At 44.2% G+C, this 15,264-nt stretch overlaps 1 long non-coding RNA gene across 1 annotated transcript; it reads right to left on the bottom strand.

Moving 5' to 3' along the window:
• Nucleotides 1–317: 317 nt before the first annotated feature.
• LOC141381900 (uncharacterized) lies at nt 318–11,088 on the bottom strand. The gene is made up of 2 exons (XR_012402795.1): nt 10,837–11,088; nt 318–6,923 (listed from the first exon to the last, which is right to left on the bottom strand). It is a non-coding gene; the product is annotated as an uncharacterized lncRNA (long non-coding RNA).
• Nucleotides 11,089–15,264: the final 4,176 nt, after the last annotated feature.

The following is a 15,264-nucleotide window of genomic DNA, read 5'->3' on the forward strand; positions in this document are numbered from 1 at the left end:
GCGTCCGCCTAAAGCATGCGGACAGGCATTTAATACAGGGCTTTAAAGAATAAAGCAATGCGAGTTATGGTCTCGATCTACGCATCATGTGTTGTAAAATGTCAGCAGAAACCCATCGGTACCAAACATGGTGGGGTTGAAAGTACATCACCATAATTTTTCATATCCTTACAATATTTATGCTTTACAAGACCTAAATGGAACATGCATACAGGTTATAAGAGATGTTACACAGGTAAGAAAAGTCAGAAATGAGATACAAAGTTTACAAAACATAACACATTGGTTTTGTGCTGGTTCTGGATTTGATGAGTTAATTTTCTTTCTTATCTTATCTGTCATGTTCTTTTGAAGTAGGCAGAGAGTGGTTCTGTGAAGTCTCCCAGACTTGTTAACATGTCACCACGGATTACTAAGCCAGACTTTTCGTCGCCAAGTGATTTTATTGTCCTGGCGATTCACCCAGATTGTTTTCTGGAATGTTAAATGGAATGTTTATCTCCAGAATGCAGGTTACAATATGTTACAGTCCCCCTCTTCCCAAACAACGTGGTTCGGAGAAAACCCGGTTGGTTGGGATCTAACTTAACTTGTTGGTTGGGCAGGAAGTGAGGGCCCCTCGATGTCTGTTCCTGAGTCAGCTGGACGGAGTTTCATTTCGATCAACGTGGGTGCAGCTCCTTGGCGTTCCTTTCCTTTCCCAGCTTTCCGCTGAAAGGCTCGTGGGAGTATGCCGGTGCACTTGTTCACTGGTGCTTGCATCTTATTGAATGGCGAGGCCCTTGTTAATGTGTGCTTCCCTGTTGTTGGGAGGCACGGAGTGGTAGTTGTTCCGCAGTTTTCCAGAGATGAGTGATAGAGGAGTATAGTTGTGAGGTTGCAGTGGTCTTCTGGTGAGACTGAGGTACAGGATCGTGGCTGTATCCTGTGTAGGAAAGGAATAGTGAGAGAGAGAGAGAGGGAACAGGGGAGAGAGTAGGTGGTGTCTGTGATGACTGTGCTTGGCTGGGCATTCCACTGTGACACCGGTTGCAGGGTCTCTACCCCCCTTTCCTGGCTTGTGGACCAGTGTTTGTTACTCTGGTTGTGATACGTAGGTTTGAGGGTTGGCTGCTATGCAGCTGAGCGTATACAACCAGGAATCTTTGCCCTTCCTGTGTGATGTTGGTAGTGCAGGGTGGTTGCCTCTGTCCAAGTTGTTTACATCATCAGAAGATATGCCATGGTCTGCGCTGTGTCGTCGGTGCTGAGAGACACTCTACCCATTTGGTGTACTGGCACATGAGTTCAAGGGGAAGAGAAAGCGAAGGAGAGGGAAACACAAAAAAAAAAAATTGTTGCTCCTTGTGAGCCCATGGAAGTGTCCCGCCCGATCCATCTGGGTGTCTGATCATGAGAGGATGGTTTCTCTGTTGCTGTGGTGCTCGGTAAATCAGCGCCCTGGGCATGTTTTGCTGTGTGCAGGGTCAGTACATTAGCATTACCCCCCCTCTGGCTCTGAGGCAGCACAAACTGTGGTGTCGTGGGGTCTTCAGGGACAACCCAAAAAGGATTCACACGCACCTGTTTTTTTAAGATGTAGGAGGTGTTGAGTGACATCTGTGAAGCTGAGGTCAGACAGAAGGGTCGGGTGGTAGGTGGGGTGAGTGGTGGAAAACTAACAAAACAAGAGACAAAGTAAAAGAAAAAAATAAAACTGGTCTGACGTGAGGAGTCAGATGCCTACGTGGTCGCAATGTCGTTTGCGACATTTGTCGGGCTGGTGAGATTGGATGTGGCAGCTAGGCTAGGCAGGGTTGTTGGCTGCCGGTTACAGCTGCCAGATCTCGGGGTTTTGGTTGGGTGGTGACCATAGTCCACCGTGTGATGCACCTTCTTGGTAAGGGCATCGGTCCAGTCATTCAGGTCTTTGTCAGTGCCTGAAAGTTTGAACTGTTCTTATCTTTTTTCTGTAGACGACCATGATGTGGTTGTCAGTGTTGTGGTCGCCCACTTGGGAAAAAGAAAAAGTGTTGATGTTTCACGGGCTTGTGGTGGGCAGTTCTGAAGCCTTTTGTTTCCACCCTGGGTGGTGGAACGTGAAACAGAGTCTAGCAAGTTGGAGTCTGCAGCTAAGTGCACTCTGATGTCATGGGCTGCTGTGCTTTGAAGGGTTGCAATGGTGGCTGCCATTTCTGCATACTGCGGTGGTTGTGGGAGCATCCGTCGACACAGGTTGTGGGCATACCTTGGCACGCATTCTCATCCCAGTACTTGGGAGTACTTGAATGACAGGTTGGCAGAGGTGGCTGGGGTTCCTCCTCTACAGCGTTGCCAATTGTCTGTCAGTTGTACAGTCTTGGTAAACAGCTATGCTGTTACCCAGCGTGGAATTGTGGCTTAAGGTGTAACAAGTGTCAATACAGTGGCCCTAGGGGGCCATCGGCCGCATGGCCGTACTGGCGTTAGTCTTTATGCCATCCCGGATGTGCTGACTGTTCAGTAACATGACAGGTTGGTGGCAGGTGTCTATGATGGCTTCTATGCTCCAAAGAAGTTGAAGAATAGCTGTTGAAATGGCACCCACCGTGCAGAGCGATGTTGTTACACAGTCTTAGTATTTGCCTTCTGGCGCAAGGAGTGTCTTACTTGCATATGCCCAGACGTTGTCTCACTTCAATCGTGGCCAGCTGTTGACCTTCCGTCAAACAGAAGGACAGCCCTTTTTGACAGGGTGGTCACGGGACGAGAAGTCTTTGAACAGTTCTTAATGACGTGTCTGGAGTAGTTGCACCCACTTAGGGAGCCGCTCAGTTCGGAGACCTTGCTAGGCGGTAGTCTTTGCGCTAGCCAGTCAACTGTTGTAGGCCATGGACTATCTCCTTTGAGTGGCCAGACACGGTGGTACATTCATTAAGGATGTCATCAACGTAGACGAGGTTGCCTCTAACATAAGCATCGGCATATGCTTTGTTCAGGAGGGTGTTGCTTTCGGCTGGTGAGTTGGCCTAGCCGACGGGGCAACTCATGATCGTTTAGTGTCTGTTGTTCAAGGTGAAAGCTAGCTTATGCTGGTCATTTGGATGTACAGGTATCGTCCAGAAGGCGGGGACCACATCAAGCGTTGAGGAGATGGTTGGTCCTTGAATTCTGGGCACTTCCTGTTCCAGTGGTGTCGTTGGCCCTCGTGACAATGGCATTTGCTGATTTAGCTTTCTATGGTCAGGCACCCTTCGACCCTGGGCTTGAGGACGGGCCAGATGGGTGCCGAGCAGGTTTTGTTGCGTAGCCCGATGTCCTTTTTCCAGCATGGAGTTGGATATTTCCATGTGAAGGTCAGTGGGACTTGCAGTCTAAAGACTCTTTAGTGAGGGCACCGTGGTAGTTATACAGGATGTGCTGACGTTTGTCGGTTGGCCTCATCCTGCGTGGCCTCAGCATGTCTGTTCTGTTGAGGAAAGTGCCCTGTCTTCATCCATGTTAGTGATGGGGTGAGGAGTGGCTGGGCACACGGCAAGGAGTTAGTCCTCTGTGAGCTCACTTCTGCCTACCGGTTCTTTGTTTACTGATAAGGCAGACGTGAGTGTGGCGAGCTGGAATGGAACAGTATAGTCTGTGTTTTCTAAGCTTTCCTCTGGTGTCGTTGCATGTAGGGTGAGGCCACTAATTGGCCCAAGAGTTCAAAGTCATGGAACTCGTAGCTGACCAATCGTCCCAGTAGGTAGTCTTTGGGGATTTTTATGTCAGTTGCCATGCAGCTATTACACAAGACATATACTGTTCATGAGGACAGTTCAATTTAGGGTATGGCTTCCAGGTTGAGGCCCAGTTTTATGCCCCTTCTGTTGTTGGTTGGAAGAAAAACCCAATGTGTGGTTTAGAGTTCGGCCTTTTATATGGAGAGCAATATAGAGCCCCTGTTTGTATAGGCTGGCACCACAGAGTCTTGTTTGATGATGACAGAGCAGGCCTCTGGCATGGTCTGGCCTGAGTGGGGCTTCTTGAGGGTGACAGCCATCGTGGTTGGCTGTGAGAAGTGTGGGTGCCTATCACCGGTCGTTAAAGGTGTCTATATATATGCCTGAAGATGTATCAGGCTATTAGCTCTGATGTGACCATCGTGCGGCGGGGCCGTGAGAGTTAGGACAGGATGGGTCAACCATCCGCCGTTCCGATTCAAGTTCAATGTGCAAATGCTGTGGGCAGTTGTCATGTGTGAGAGTTCAGCATTTGGACAGTAATGTGTATGCTTGTGAGTTGAACACAGGTCTGGGGGTGTGTTCAGGCGGAGTGTCGCACCGTGCGAGGCTGATGGCTGCTGGGTTGTCTGCTCAGTGCAAGTACAATGTCATTCACAGTCCGGTTATTCAACATTAAGCCCTTTGAGGCCTGGGGCAGCAAGCGTTGGGGTTGCTAGCTGGTTTGAAGGCTGCAGAGTAGCGACCTTGACCCCCTCTATGTTGTTGAGTTTGGGTTCTCGCGGGTTCCAGCAGTTTCCCGCGACCTCGGTGACCTGACAGTCTGTTGGGGTTGACCTGACGGCTGTGAGCAAGTTCTCGCACTTGGGCCCAGATTTTAAAGGGGTTCAAAGTTCGAAAGAGGTTCAAACATATCCAGCGGATTTTTACCATTCAGCAGCAGGTATGTGCCCATTGGCGACGGGTACACGGGGTGCACTGCAGTCATGGGACAGTAGTTACTTGAATGGGAGCGATGTATGTGAGTTGAACCTCAGTTGGGCTGTATGATTTGCACAATCAGCCTGCCTGGTTGGCAATTAAGTGTTCGTTTTAGTCTCTGAGCTCTTGCTTTGAGTTACTCAAACAGGAAAGATGACATTATTGTGAGGTCTGCTCCCGTGCTGACGCGCGTTTTTCATCTTTCTTTCATCTCCACGGTTACAGCCAAGTAGCGCGTTGTTGCCACGCCATTTTGTTCAGGTTCCCCAAGAGTTGAAGTGCAGGGGCCTGAGCAGTTGTTTGTACGCAGGTGTGGCTGGTTGGTGGGCTGTGGCTCGGGAGGTAAACAGACAACCAGACCAGTGTTTCCTGGTACCTGAGGTTGTAAGCATGGTGGCACTGGCTGCTTCTTGGGGGAAGCGTGATGCTGCAGTTAGATGCACAGTCTTTAGCTTGTGTTGGACTCGCAGTACTCTGCGGGGATGGAGCAGAAAGCAGGTGTTCAGGGGGGTAAATTGTTTTGGACCCCCCTCTAGTCATAAGGAGTCTGGCTTGACTTCCTGTAGGGCCCCTTCAAGCTTTTAGCAGTTCTGCTGCTCATGACGCCACTGTGCCGTTGTTTGGTGTCAGGTTTTCACCTTTGGCTTTCTCTGGCGTGTAACTAGCTGGATGCTGGTTGCTTGAGCTCCTAGCTACTGCAGGTTGGTCATTCCTTGGTTGCTGTTAGGCTCCTTTTGGGCTGCTTGTGGTGAGTGGCTTGTCCTAGTGTGTCTCTGAGCATCCTGTCTGGTGTTGGGACATGCGCCTTCCTGGCGGTGCTGTCCTCTGCTGGCGGAGAAAGGCTTTAACTCACTGTTGGAAGTCTTGCGGCTGGGAAACAGTAGCGTGCCTTTTAAAGTCAGCTCCGGATGAGACTCTGAGACAGGGTAGCTTGTAGGTGTTTGACAGTCTTTCAAAGCAGTCTTTGTTTTGAACAGATTTTATGAGCTAAACTCTGCCGCTGTTGGGTGGTCAGGGCGTGGGGGCAGGGCATTGCCCGAGTGCAGACTCACCACAGAAAGCAGGTTTTTGGGAGAGAGAGGATCTGGAAGGTGAACTCCTCCTCCGTCCGTGGCTCATTTCCTGTCTTGAAGTAGGGTTGGTGTAGTCGACTGCAGTGTGCTTCTGAGGTCTCTTGGCTGTTCTGAGACCCATGGCGACAATCAGTCCTTACTCTGACACGGGGTCAGGTAAAACACTCTAGTAAGAGCTCTTGCATCGGCTCGTAATCTGCTTTGATGGCACGGCGCTGTTGATTCAGGAAACTTCTTGCCTCACGGCTCGAAGTAATTCTTAGCAGATACAGTTTGTCACAGAGAGTGGCACTTGGCCTCTGTGTAAAAGTGTAAAAGTCAATGTCTTAGAATTAGGGGTGCGTGTCGTTGCCTCCAGCAGGGTTTGGGGTGAAAGTTGGCATTTCCCTGGCCAGCTGGTTCAAGTCTTTGGCTGACAGATGGTGTCTGTCATGGGGGACCCCTTTGGAGGGAGTCCTGGCCCTGTGTTGCTGACGGGCGTTGCTGGAATGCTGGCTGGCGGGGCAGTATGAGTTGGATTCACCCCCCTCTGCTGGTCTATCCAGTCTTGGCTTTTGGGCTGACTGTGGCACTTCCCCTTTCAGGTAGTCACATGGGTTGTAGGAATGTGACAGTTCTGGGTGAACTCTGGTAGGTTCATGCTTAAAAGTCTCTTTGTTGGGTTCCGTGTTGGAATTTTGCTCGGGCCCTCAGCCGTTGACTTTAGAGGCTTTGACCCGAGCTTCACTGTCTTTAGTTCTGCTCTTTACAATAGTGTTTCAGCTTGTAGCTTTACACTCAGTTCATCTTTGGCTTTCTCCTCTCGTCGCTCCTTGTGTGCGTTGTCCGCTTGTAGCTCCATCGGGGCGCGTGTAGTCCGTCCATTTGCTCCAGAAGTTCGGCGTCCTTTTCCCTCGTCGTCTTGCAGGCGTCCTGGGCTCGATGCTCCAGCTGGTTGAGACCCTTTCCTATGGGTCTGGCCGGTGCAAGGGTGAGGTGTGTCAGGGCCCTGGAGAGTTGAGTCTGGGCTTGGCTGTCATGGCTCCGGGCTAGGTCGTTCGCCCTCAGCGGATTAATGCAGACGTCCAGCTGTTCTCTGCTTGGCCGCTGCAGTTCCATGGCGTCGTTGGGCAGGAGGTTGTGGGTTAAGCACTTAACCAGGCCTCCAGTTGGTCCCAGTGAGCAGCGGGCTGGGCGCACTTGACATGCTGGTCTGTTGGGTGAGACAGAGATCACAAGGGAGAGAGAGAGAGACCCACATGGCCAGATCGAGTGGATGTTAGCATTGTGCTATATTATCAGTCTGACAGGGTTGTCAGCTAGGGGGTATGTGCCGGCTAGACGTTGGTCCTTCTAAGGATCCTCTGGGGGCCGGACAATTCGGATGTCGAATTTGGGTGGCTAGATAACAGTTGGTATCTACGTACTGGCCTCAAGGCTTTTAGTCATGCGCCAGGCTGTGCAAATTATCAATCAATTATTTAAATGACCCTGGTGGTTCTCAATGGCGTGGTCTCTGAGCAGGTCAAAGTAAATAAAAATAATTAAGTAAATAAAAATAACAGTAACCCGAATAAACAAAAATGCATAATACTAACGATAAGTTAGACAAAAAAAAGGCACCTCGCTCGGACGAACGAGTGTACAGGGAAAGAAAAATGAAAGAAAATACTAATATGGATATCAGTGAATATGAATAAAAATAAAACTGAAAGACAGACAAGGATGAGAAACGAGGGAGAGAGAGAGAGAGAGAGAGAGAGAATAGCAAAACCTATGGGCATGTCTAAAACGTTCGTTTTATAGTCCTGTAGTGGGCTAAGTTTAGACTAGGTTTTACATGCTATTTACGCTTGGTGGTGAGTGAAAGGCATTCAGATGAAGATCGCAAGAGCGTGCTATCTGGCTAGACTTTCCCCAACTCCTACTGCAGTCGCTATCAGATCACTTGCCTATAATGTAACTCGGTTGTGAACTCACACAGCGTAGGCTTTTAGCACAATACGTAGCACTCAAGAAAGTCACTGACCGCCTGGCATGATTCAAAATTGGGTTTTGCCTGATGATTCCGGTGCCGCTCTAGGCCTGTAGAATGAGGTGGCCAATCTCACTCAGGCGGGCACGTGTGTGGAATCATGACAGGGTAATTAACCAAGATTGATCGTATGCCAGTTGACACGGATGGTGCTTCTTGGAGTACGATTGCTGATGCCACTGTGATCCACACAAGCCGGAGAGACAAAACGCCAAGGTATCTAACGCATCCTTCAGCAGGGGTCAGTTATGTCAGACAGATGAACCCAATCTTTTGATCTGCAACCTGAATAACCTGTACGCTTAACCACACAAGCACAGAGGACTCGGGTCCGGATACGGGCAGTACTATGGATCTACTATTCTGGGCGAGCCAGTTGGAGTAGGAATCTTAGTATGCTGTAGTATCTGATGGATAGAGAAGGTTATCACCCTGTGATGGAGGGAGGCTAAAGGAAAATTAAATCGGCATCAAAGAATCTAAAAGAATAATCATAATAATCCCCTATAGGTAAAAGCAGTACAGGACGGCTTAGAAAAAGTAGAAAGAGTGCCTTAGAATTCAGGGGCATCTACAAACATTAATGGGTTAGCCCAACATGTTTTGATCGGATGTGGGATCTATAGATTGATAGCTCTGAATTTAGCTTCAGACTAATACTTGCCCTAATATAGTTATACTTTCCCTATAACCTAAGAGGTGAGGGAATAAATAAGGCATGAGGAAAAGATGGAATGATATCAAAAGGGAAGAAAAATTATGCCTATTAATGATAATAATAGAGAGATTAAAGGCTATTCCCCAAATAGCAAAACCAACAAAATTAAAATTAAACATGACCTAAGTGTAGAATAGATTATTGGGAACTTGATTAAAAATCAAGTAATAACAAAATAAACTGGACCACGGTATTAAAATGAAAAAGACAGAAGGCAGAAAATTAATAAAAAAATTGAAAGTAACAAAATAATTCATAATACCAAAAGAAATAAAAACAGACCAATAATTTATACTCAGGTAACTAAACTATTGTTTGGATAAAATGATAACAGGGAAAATAAAATGCTTAATCGAAATTAAAACAAATTAACTCCAAACTGTTTGACCATTTCAGACCACTTGAGACACAATGGTGGGCGGAACTGATGTGAGGAGAGCAGAAGGAGACAGGGGGAGATGTTTCCGAGTTGCACTTCACATTCGGTTAGCCTTGTGCTAAAGTTTGTTAGTTACAAAATGTGAAGGGTTGGTTTGCTTAAGCATTAACGTTAGCTGGCGTTAGCCGCTAGCAAGTTGTTACGAGTTACGCTTCGCATCCGGTTAGCCTTGTTCTAACAGTTTGGTAATATTAAGACGCGAAGGGTTAGTTTACTTTAAGGCTAGTCGTTAGAAGCTAGCGAGTGGTTTTGCCCTGTGAAGTAAACCGCGTCACCAACTCTGCCTCCTGAAGGCGGATCTTATGCTTTGGGGTGGTGACTACGTCATTCACGCATGCGTGCGCGCGCACGAGTTACGTGGACGAGGAGTCAATGAGCGCTCGAAGAGCCGATTTATGAATGGGAGGAGTTCTCATTCATAACTTGGTATGCGGCTGACTTCACGAAGGCAAAGCGCGAACCACTAAGATTCGCACAAGCGGTCATTATATATCATGTTGCCGTAACATTGATAATAATATTCGACCATTACAATTAGACAAACAAACATAAAATACGAGAAGTCTCTCGAGGCGGTGCAGGTTTGTACACAGATTTGGTCCGGACGAACATAACTGAAATATGGGAATTCACATCCATATCAGATTTTGGCACCATTTAAAAACACGCTTATGGTTCTGAGAATTCCTTTCGTCAGAAAGCGGTTAACAGGCAAGCTTGCAGCTCCCGAAATACATTAATTTAGAACCGTCCAGCAGTTCTGAAATTAATTTCGCACGGCGGCGAAGCAAAGAGGTTAAACGTTAGGCAGCTAATCTAACAGTTTGAAACCACGGGAGAAATAGTCTAGAGGTTTTCTAGCTATAACGAAGGCCTTTTAAACGGACAGGTTTGGGGTTTCCAAACTGTCTTACAAGCGCCGAGAGAGGTGTCTTTTCCTCCGACAGGCACACTAATATATTTAAATGATTTGCAGAACGTGCGTCTCAGCAAAATCGATTTAAAATATATATGAACTGCAGCTTAAACTGTTACACTCTACACGGGCAGCTCTCTGCTGTGTTTAGTGAACAGAAGGGCTAAAGGAGGATTTTCGTCCTCCTAGTTTTGAAGAAAAGGAAATGCTTCTCGCGGTCCTTTTTTTTTCTTCTATAGCGCGCTTAATAAATCACCATGAATTGCAAAGTTTGTTTCACAGAAAATGTTTGGAAAACTGCCCGCATTCTCCACCAATATATGTAGCATGAAATTAGCTCATTTTATGAATATTAATAAATCAACAATAACGGTTTATTCTTAATTATTAATATTCCGGCTTAAGCTTCAGTCAGTTTGGTCAAACAAACATATGATTGTAAATGATCATGCTCGCGCGACCGAGCGGATTCCCAGATTATGAATATTAATTATAAACAATAACGAATTATTATTAATCATTAATATTCCGGATCAATTTATTGTTAATTTGACCAAACAAACACAAGCAGAGCCACCGCTCTTCCGAGCGGACACGGTAATCTATTCATTTAGAAAAAGGGAATTTAATTGCTACTTCTTGTGAAGTAGATTAATCATTCAAAAGTTTTAAACAACTTATAATAGCTAGGCAGGGGAATCTGTATTTCAGTGACATTTTCTCGTGAGGCAAACAATACAATTCATTTGATTATAATGGAATTTATTGACTAGTCAGACGTAACGAACAAACAAACGCACAAACATACATTAAACACAAAACAAAGGTAAACCACGTGGAGATATCGGGTCTATAGAACGTGTAACAACAAAGAGAAATAGTAAAGCTAGAAAATATAGATTTCAGATTAAAGAGTGACAAAACGTTCAGTTCCACACGCACCATTACGGACCACCAAGGTTATAAAAAACACCTTTTTGATAAAAGGGGCACAGCTTAATCGCATAACTAAAATCACCTGGTCTTTCATGTCTGGCGGTCTCTCTTATGCGTCTCTCTTCCGTCGTGATGAAACTACTCTTGATGTCCTTTGATGCATGGAGTTTGTAATGCAGTTCGGACGAACACGATCGCAAACTTTAAACTGAATTTACTTTGCCGGAAAATAAAGAAAGCGTGGCGGGAAAAAGTCCATGCGGCTTAGAAAGCCACGTGTGGCCCGAGGGCCACCGTCAATGATGTTCCTTTTTGGGAAGTTCTCTTTCTGCCCGATGTTTGGGAGGGCAGAATGAGTTATACCTGCGGGTCACGTGACGACCCGTACAGCATTCTGACCAATGATTTCAGGGGAAAGTTTGCGCGCGAACCTTCCTTTGTCTCTGGGCTGCTCGTATGCAAATTTGAGCGTCCGCCTAAAGCATGCGGACAGGCATTTAATACAGGGCTTTAAAGAATAAAGCAATGCGAGTTATGGTCTCGATCTACGCATCATGTGTTGTAAAATGTCAGCAGAAACCCATCGGTACCAAACATGGGGGGGTTGAAAGTACATCACCATAATTTTTCATATCCTTACAATATTTATGCTTTACAAGACCTAAATGGAACATGCATACAGGTTATAAGAGATGTTACACAGGTAAGAAAAGTCAGAAATGAGATACAAAGTTTACAAAACATAACACATTGGTTTTGTGCTGGTTCTGGATTTGATGAGTTCATTTTCTTTCTTATCTTATCTGTCATGTTCTTTTGAAGTAGGCAGAGAGTGGTTCTGTGAAGTCTCCCAGACTTGTTAACATGTCACCACGGATTACTAAGCCAGACTTTTCGTCGCCAAGTGATTTTATTGTCCTGGCGATTCACCCAGATTGTTTTCTGGAATGTTAAATGGAATGTTTATCTCCAGAATGCAGGTTACAATATGTTACACATCAAATCTAATAATGTCTACTACTGACCCATTTTATGAAACCAACACATTAATTTAAATTTAAGACAGTCCCACCAGAAAATTATTTTGTTAATTTTTTACCCTACATTCCATCTGATCTTTGTACATCTCCCTCGAGATATATACAACCAAAACAAACTGTGCAAACTAATCATTTAGTATTAAAGGCATGTCATCCTACAATTTTTAGCATAACTTTACCCTTCACCACACATGCTTGCATGAAAAGGCAAGATATCAGTTGGGAAAGAGATCTGGCAAATTGGACAAATCTGTAAAAAGTAAAATTAAATTAAACAATGTATGTTTGTAGCAAATTTGTTGAAGAACATACATATTCTACCCCATAAAAAGATTCTAAAATATTAAGAATAGTCTCAAATTTTTAATAGCTTCAAACACATTCTTTATGGAACCACGAATTGGGTATATTCAAATATAGTGAGTATACCCAAATACAAGAAATAGGCTTTGATCAAAGACCTGTAATGATGGTTCTAAGATGGGGTGAAGTGGGCTTGGCTGGTCAACAGTTTCGATTACATTTTCGTCTACATCATCATCTAGAATGGTCACATCATTTGAAGACTCCTAATAAAAGTAATCAAATGCATTGGCATTGTAAATAAATAATATTGATAGAAAAATAAAACCATAATACTGTATGACTTACTGTCTCAGCTTCTTTACACTCTTCAATGTGTAAGGGCAGCAATGGCAGTGGTATTTTCTTACCACATTTCATACAGCTGGACTGTGGCATCTTAGCAAACTCCACAGAATCATAAGGTAATGGTTCAGTGGAAAGCTGTTCCTGTAATGGAACTACAAACAGCATGTTCTTTCCATTATTTGACACTGATTTTAGGAGTCGAGTTGAGTATCCATCAGCATCTGTGGGAATTATAGACAGCTTACGCCGCCCACCACCACCTAATGGCAAAATCAATTGAGAATCACATTCAGGACTACTGTTGCCTTCTTGGGCTAGCAATATTGTTATAAATGTGTCACCTAAAATTTTGGACAGAAATGTTCAATAAAGCTCTGTTTACCACTGGAAAACTGAAGTAGGGCATGCCATAATCTTAGAACATGGCAGAGAAACATGTGCTTGACTAAAAAGTTTAAACTAATGAAGCTTATTACTAAATTATTAATGCCAACAAAGCACATACCAGTTTCATTAATTTACAAAAGTGCAAAGTTATTGCAAATGCACACAAATCATTTTTTGTTTATATGTAACATGCAAAACATAAATACCTGTAGACTTGTAAAACATCCAGCCACCCTGAAGTGTTTTTAATTTGGGAAACTCTCCTTCAAGCAGACTGACAATCTTAAGAATGAAACAAAATTCATCATTTAGTTTTTTGTTTTTTTTTCCAACAGATATAAAACTCCTATCAATTCCTAGTATTATGGTAACATTTGCAATTACCTCACTGTGTTAAAATTTTCTGGAACAGTTAAAAGCCTTTTTCCAAGTCCAGCATGGACAAGCTCAAGGTCTTCATCTCCTTTTGGTGTGAAGGGTTATGGTTCAGAGAGGACATGGATTTGAAAATCAGTTTTTTTAATGTTTCCAGGTTTGGCCACAGAAAAATCTCTGTCCCAAACATACTTGGGAATTGCCTATAGTGACAAAAGGGCAAAATGAATAAACATATTAATAATAAGAAACATTTTTTGCATGACACAAAAAGTTGTGTTTTACAGTAAACATGAAAAATTACCTTTTAAGGCTTGCCTTACCATGTTTTCAGGCTCTGCAGGCAAAGGAATGGTCCCACTTGAGATGCTTTCTCTCATTGGTCTACTACCACTAGCTAGTGCATTTCTTTACGAAGATGGAGTAAGGCCCCTGGCTAATACATCGATCAGAGCTTTTGCTGCTATTTCTACTTCTGATGACAGTGCCTGTAAGACAAATACCAATTATACCTTTTATCATTTGTTATCTTCATAGTCTGCGATCAACACTGCCGACCCCCACCCCGCCCGTTCCTTACAGTCGGCGATCATTTCCTCTCTCCACCCCCCATACCCACCCACACCCAAAACGGCATTACGCTCTCCCGGTCTTCACTTTAGTTCGCGATCGATTCCACCCCCAAATTAGTCCTCGATCAAATTTATAGCTGAGCTCCCTTGAATGACAATCCTAGAATCGACCATGACAGAAGCCATGCTATTTTACACGACCATCCCGTTCTTCACTCGCCATGTTGGCTTAATAACGGACTTAATTTACGTTATAAAGTTTACATTATAAACAACAGCAGCCATTGCTTTAACAAACGTTTGATACTTAATCTTTGCATACATAAACCACTATAGAAATCAAGTAACCACTTACCCGCGCATCCCGCTCTTCACCTGCCATGCTAAATAGAGGAGTATTCTTCTTCTTAGAGGATCATCTCCATTAATTAGGTCAGACTGCGCAAATGGAGCGCACAGTGAAGCGCTTCGGTCATTCCCGCGTTCTCAGGGAGTTGTGATTGGTTGAACAGTAAGCTCGCATCTTATTGGCTACAGGGCACGAGTGACTCACGTGGGAGGTGTGCGCTGACAGGAAAGTCTAAAAAATGCACACACTCGTATTCAGGGTGAGTCGTACGTGAGAGAGGATTTGCACATTCTCATTCAGGATGAACTCGTGAATTTTAAACATTCAAAACTTTTTGTACACTCTTATATATTTGCAAATGGTGTTTTACATTTGTGAAATGTATTTTATGAAAATGTATTTTTATTTTGTGCATGTGAATTGTTTTTGTGAGTATAAATAAATATTTTACGCACGTGAATTTGGCTACGCATGTGTACATTGTGTCTTTTGCGTGAATTATTATTGAGTCTAATCTCTCTCCATAGAAAAACATTTTTTATCAGATCTGGACTCCGTTGCTTGAATATGTAGGTAATAGGATTTCAGGTACATTTTTGCAAAACCTTAGATCACCATAAACTTTGGTTAATTTATGTACTTTTCTATTTTTATTATTACTCTGTATTTTTATGTCTTCTTTTTGATTTTCATTATGTGCTTTGATGCTAAGAAATTTCTTGGTGGTAAGCTGTGGTCATTGTTCTGTTCTTTTTTGTTTTGTTAAAATAAAGACAAAAAAAAATGTATTTCGAAGAATTTCAGTTTGTCAGCAGATAGTGTCGCCACATAAAACATTCCTTTGCATAGTGGCTTGCTGGTCTAGGAGTATGATTTTCGTTCATGCAATGAAAAATCCCAGATTCAAATTTCGGTTGAGCCCTTACAGTTGTCTGCTGTTTTGTAAGGTCGTTGTGGCTCACACAAAATCCTTTTTTCTGAGAATGCCAGTTTGTCAGCAGATAGTGTTGCCATATAAAGTTGCTGTTTTGCAGTTGCTCGGTGGTCTAAGGGTATGATACTCACTTAGGGTGCCCTTGATTCGTTAGAGAAAGATTTCTGTCCATCTGACGTCTTGTGAAATTCTCTCAATTTAG

This window comes from Danio rerio, chromosome 4, assembly GCF_049306965.1.
Source record: "Danio rerio strain Tuebingen ecotype United States chromosome 4, GRCz12tu, whole genome shotgun sequence".
In the NCBI taxonomy this organism is placed as follows: domain Eukaryota; kingdom Metazoa; phylum Chordata; class Actinopteri; order Cypriniformes; family Danionidae; genus Danio; species Danio rerio.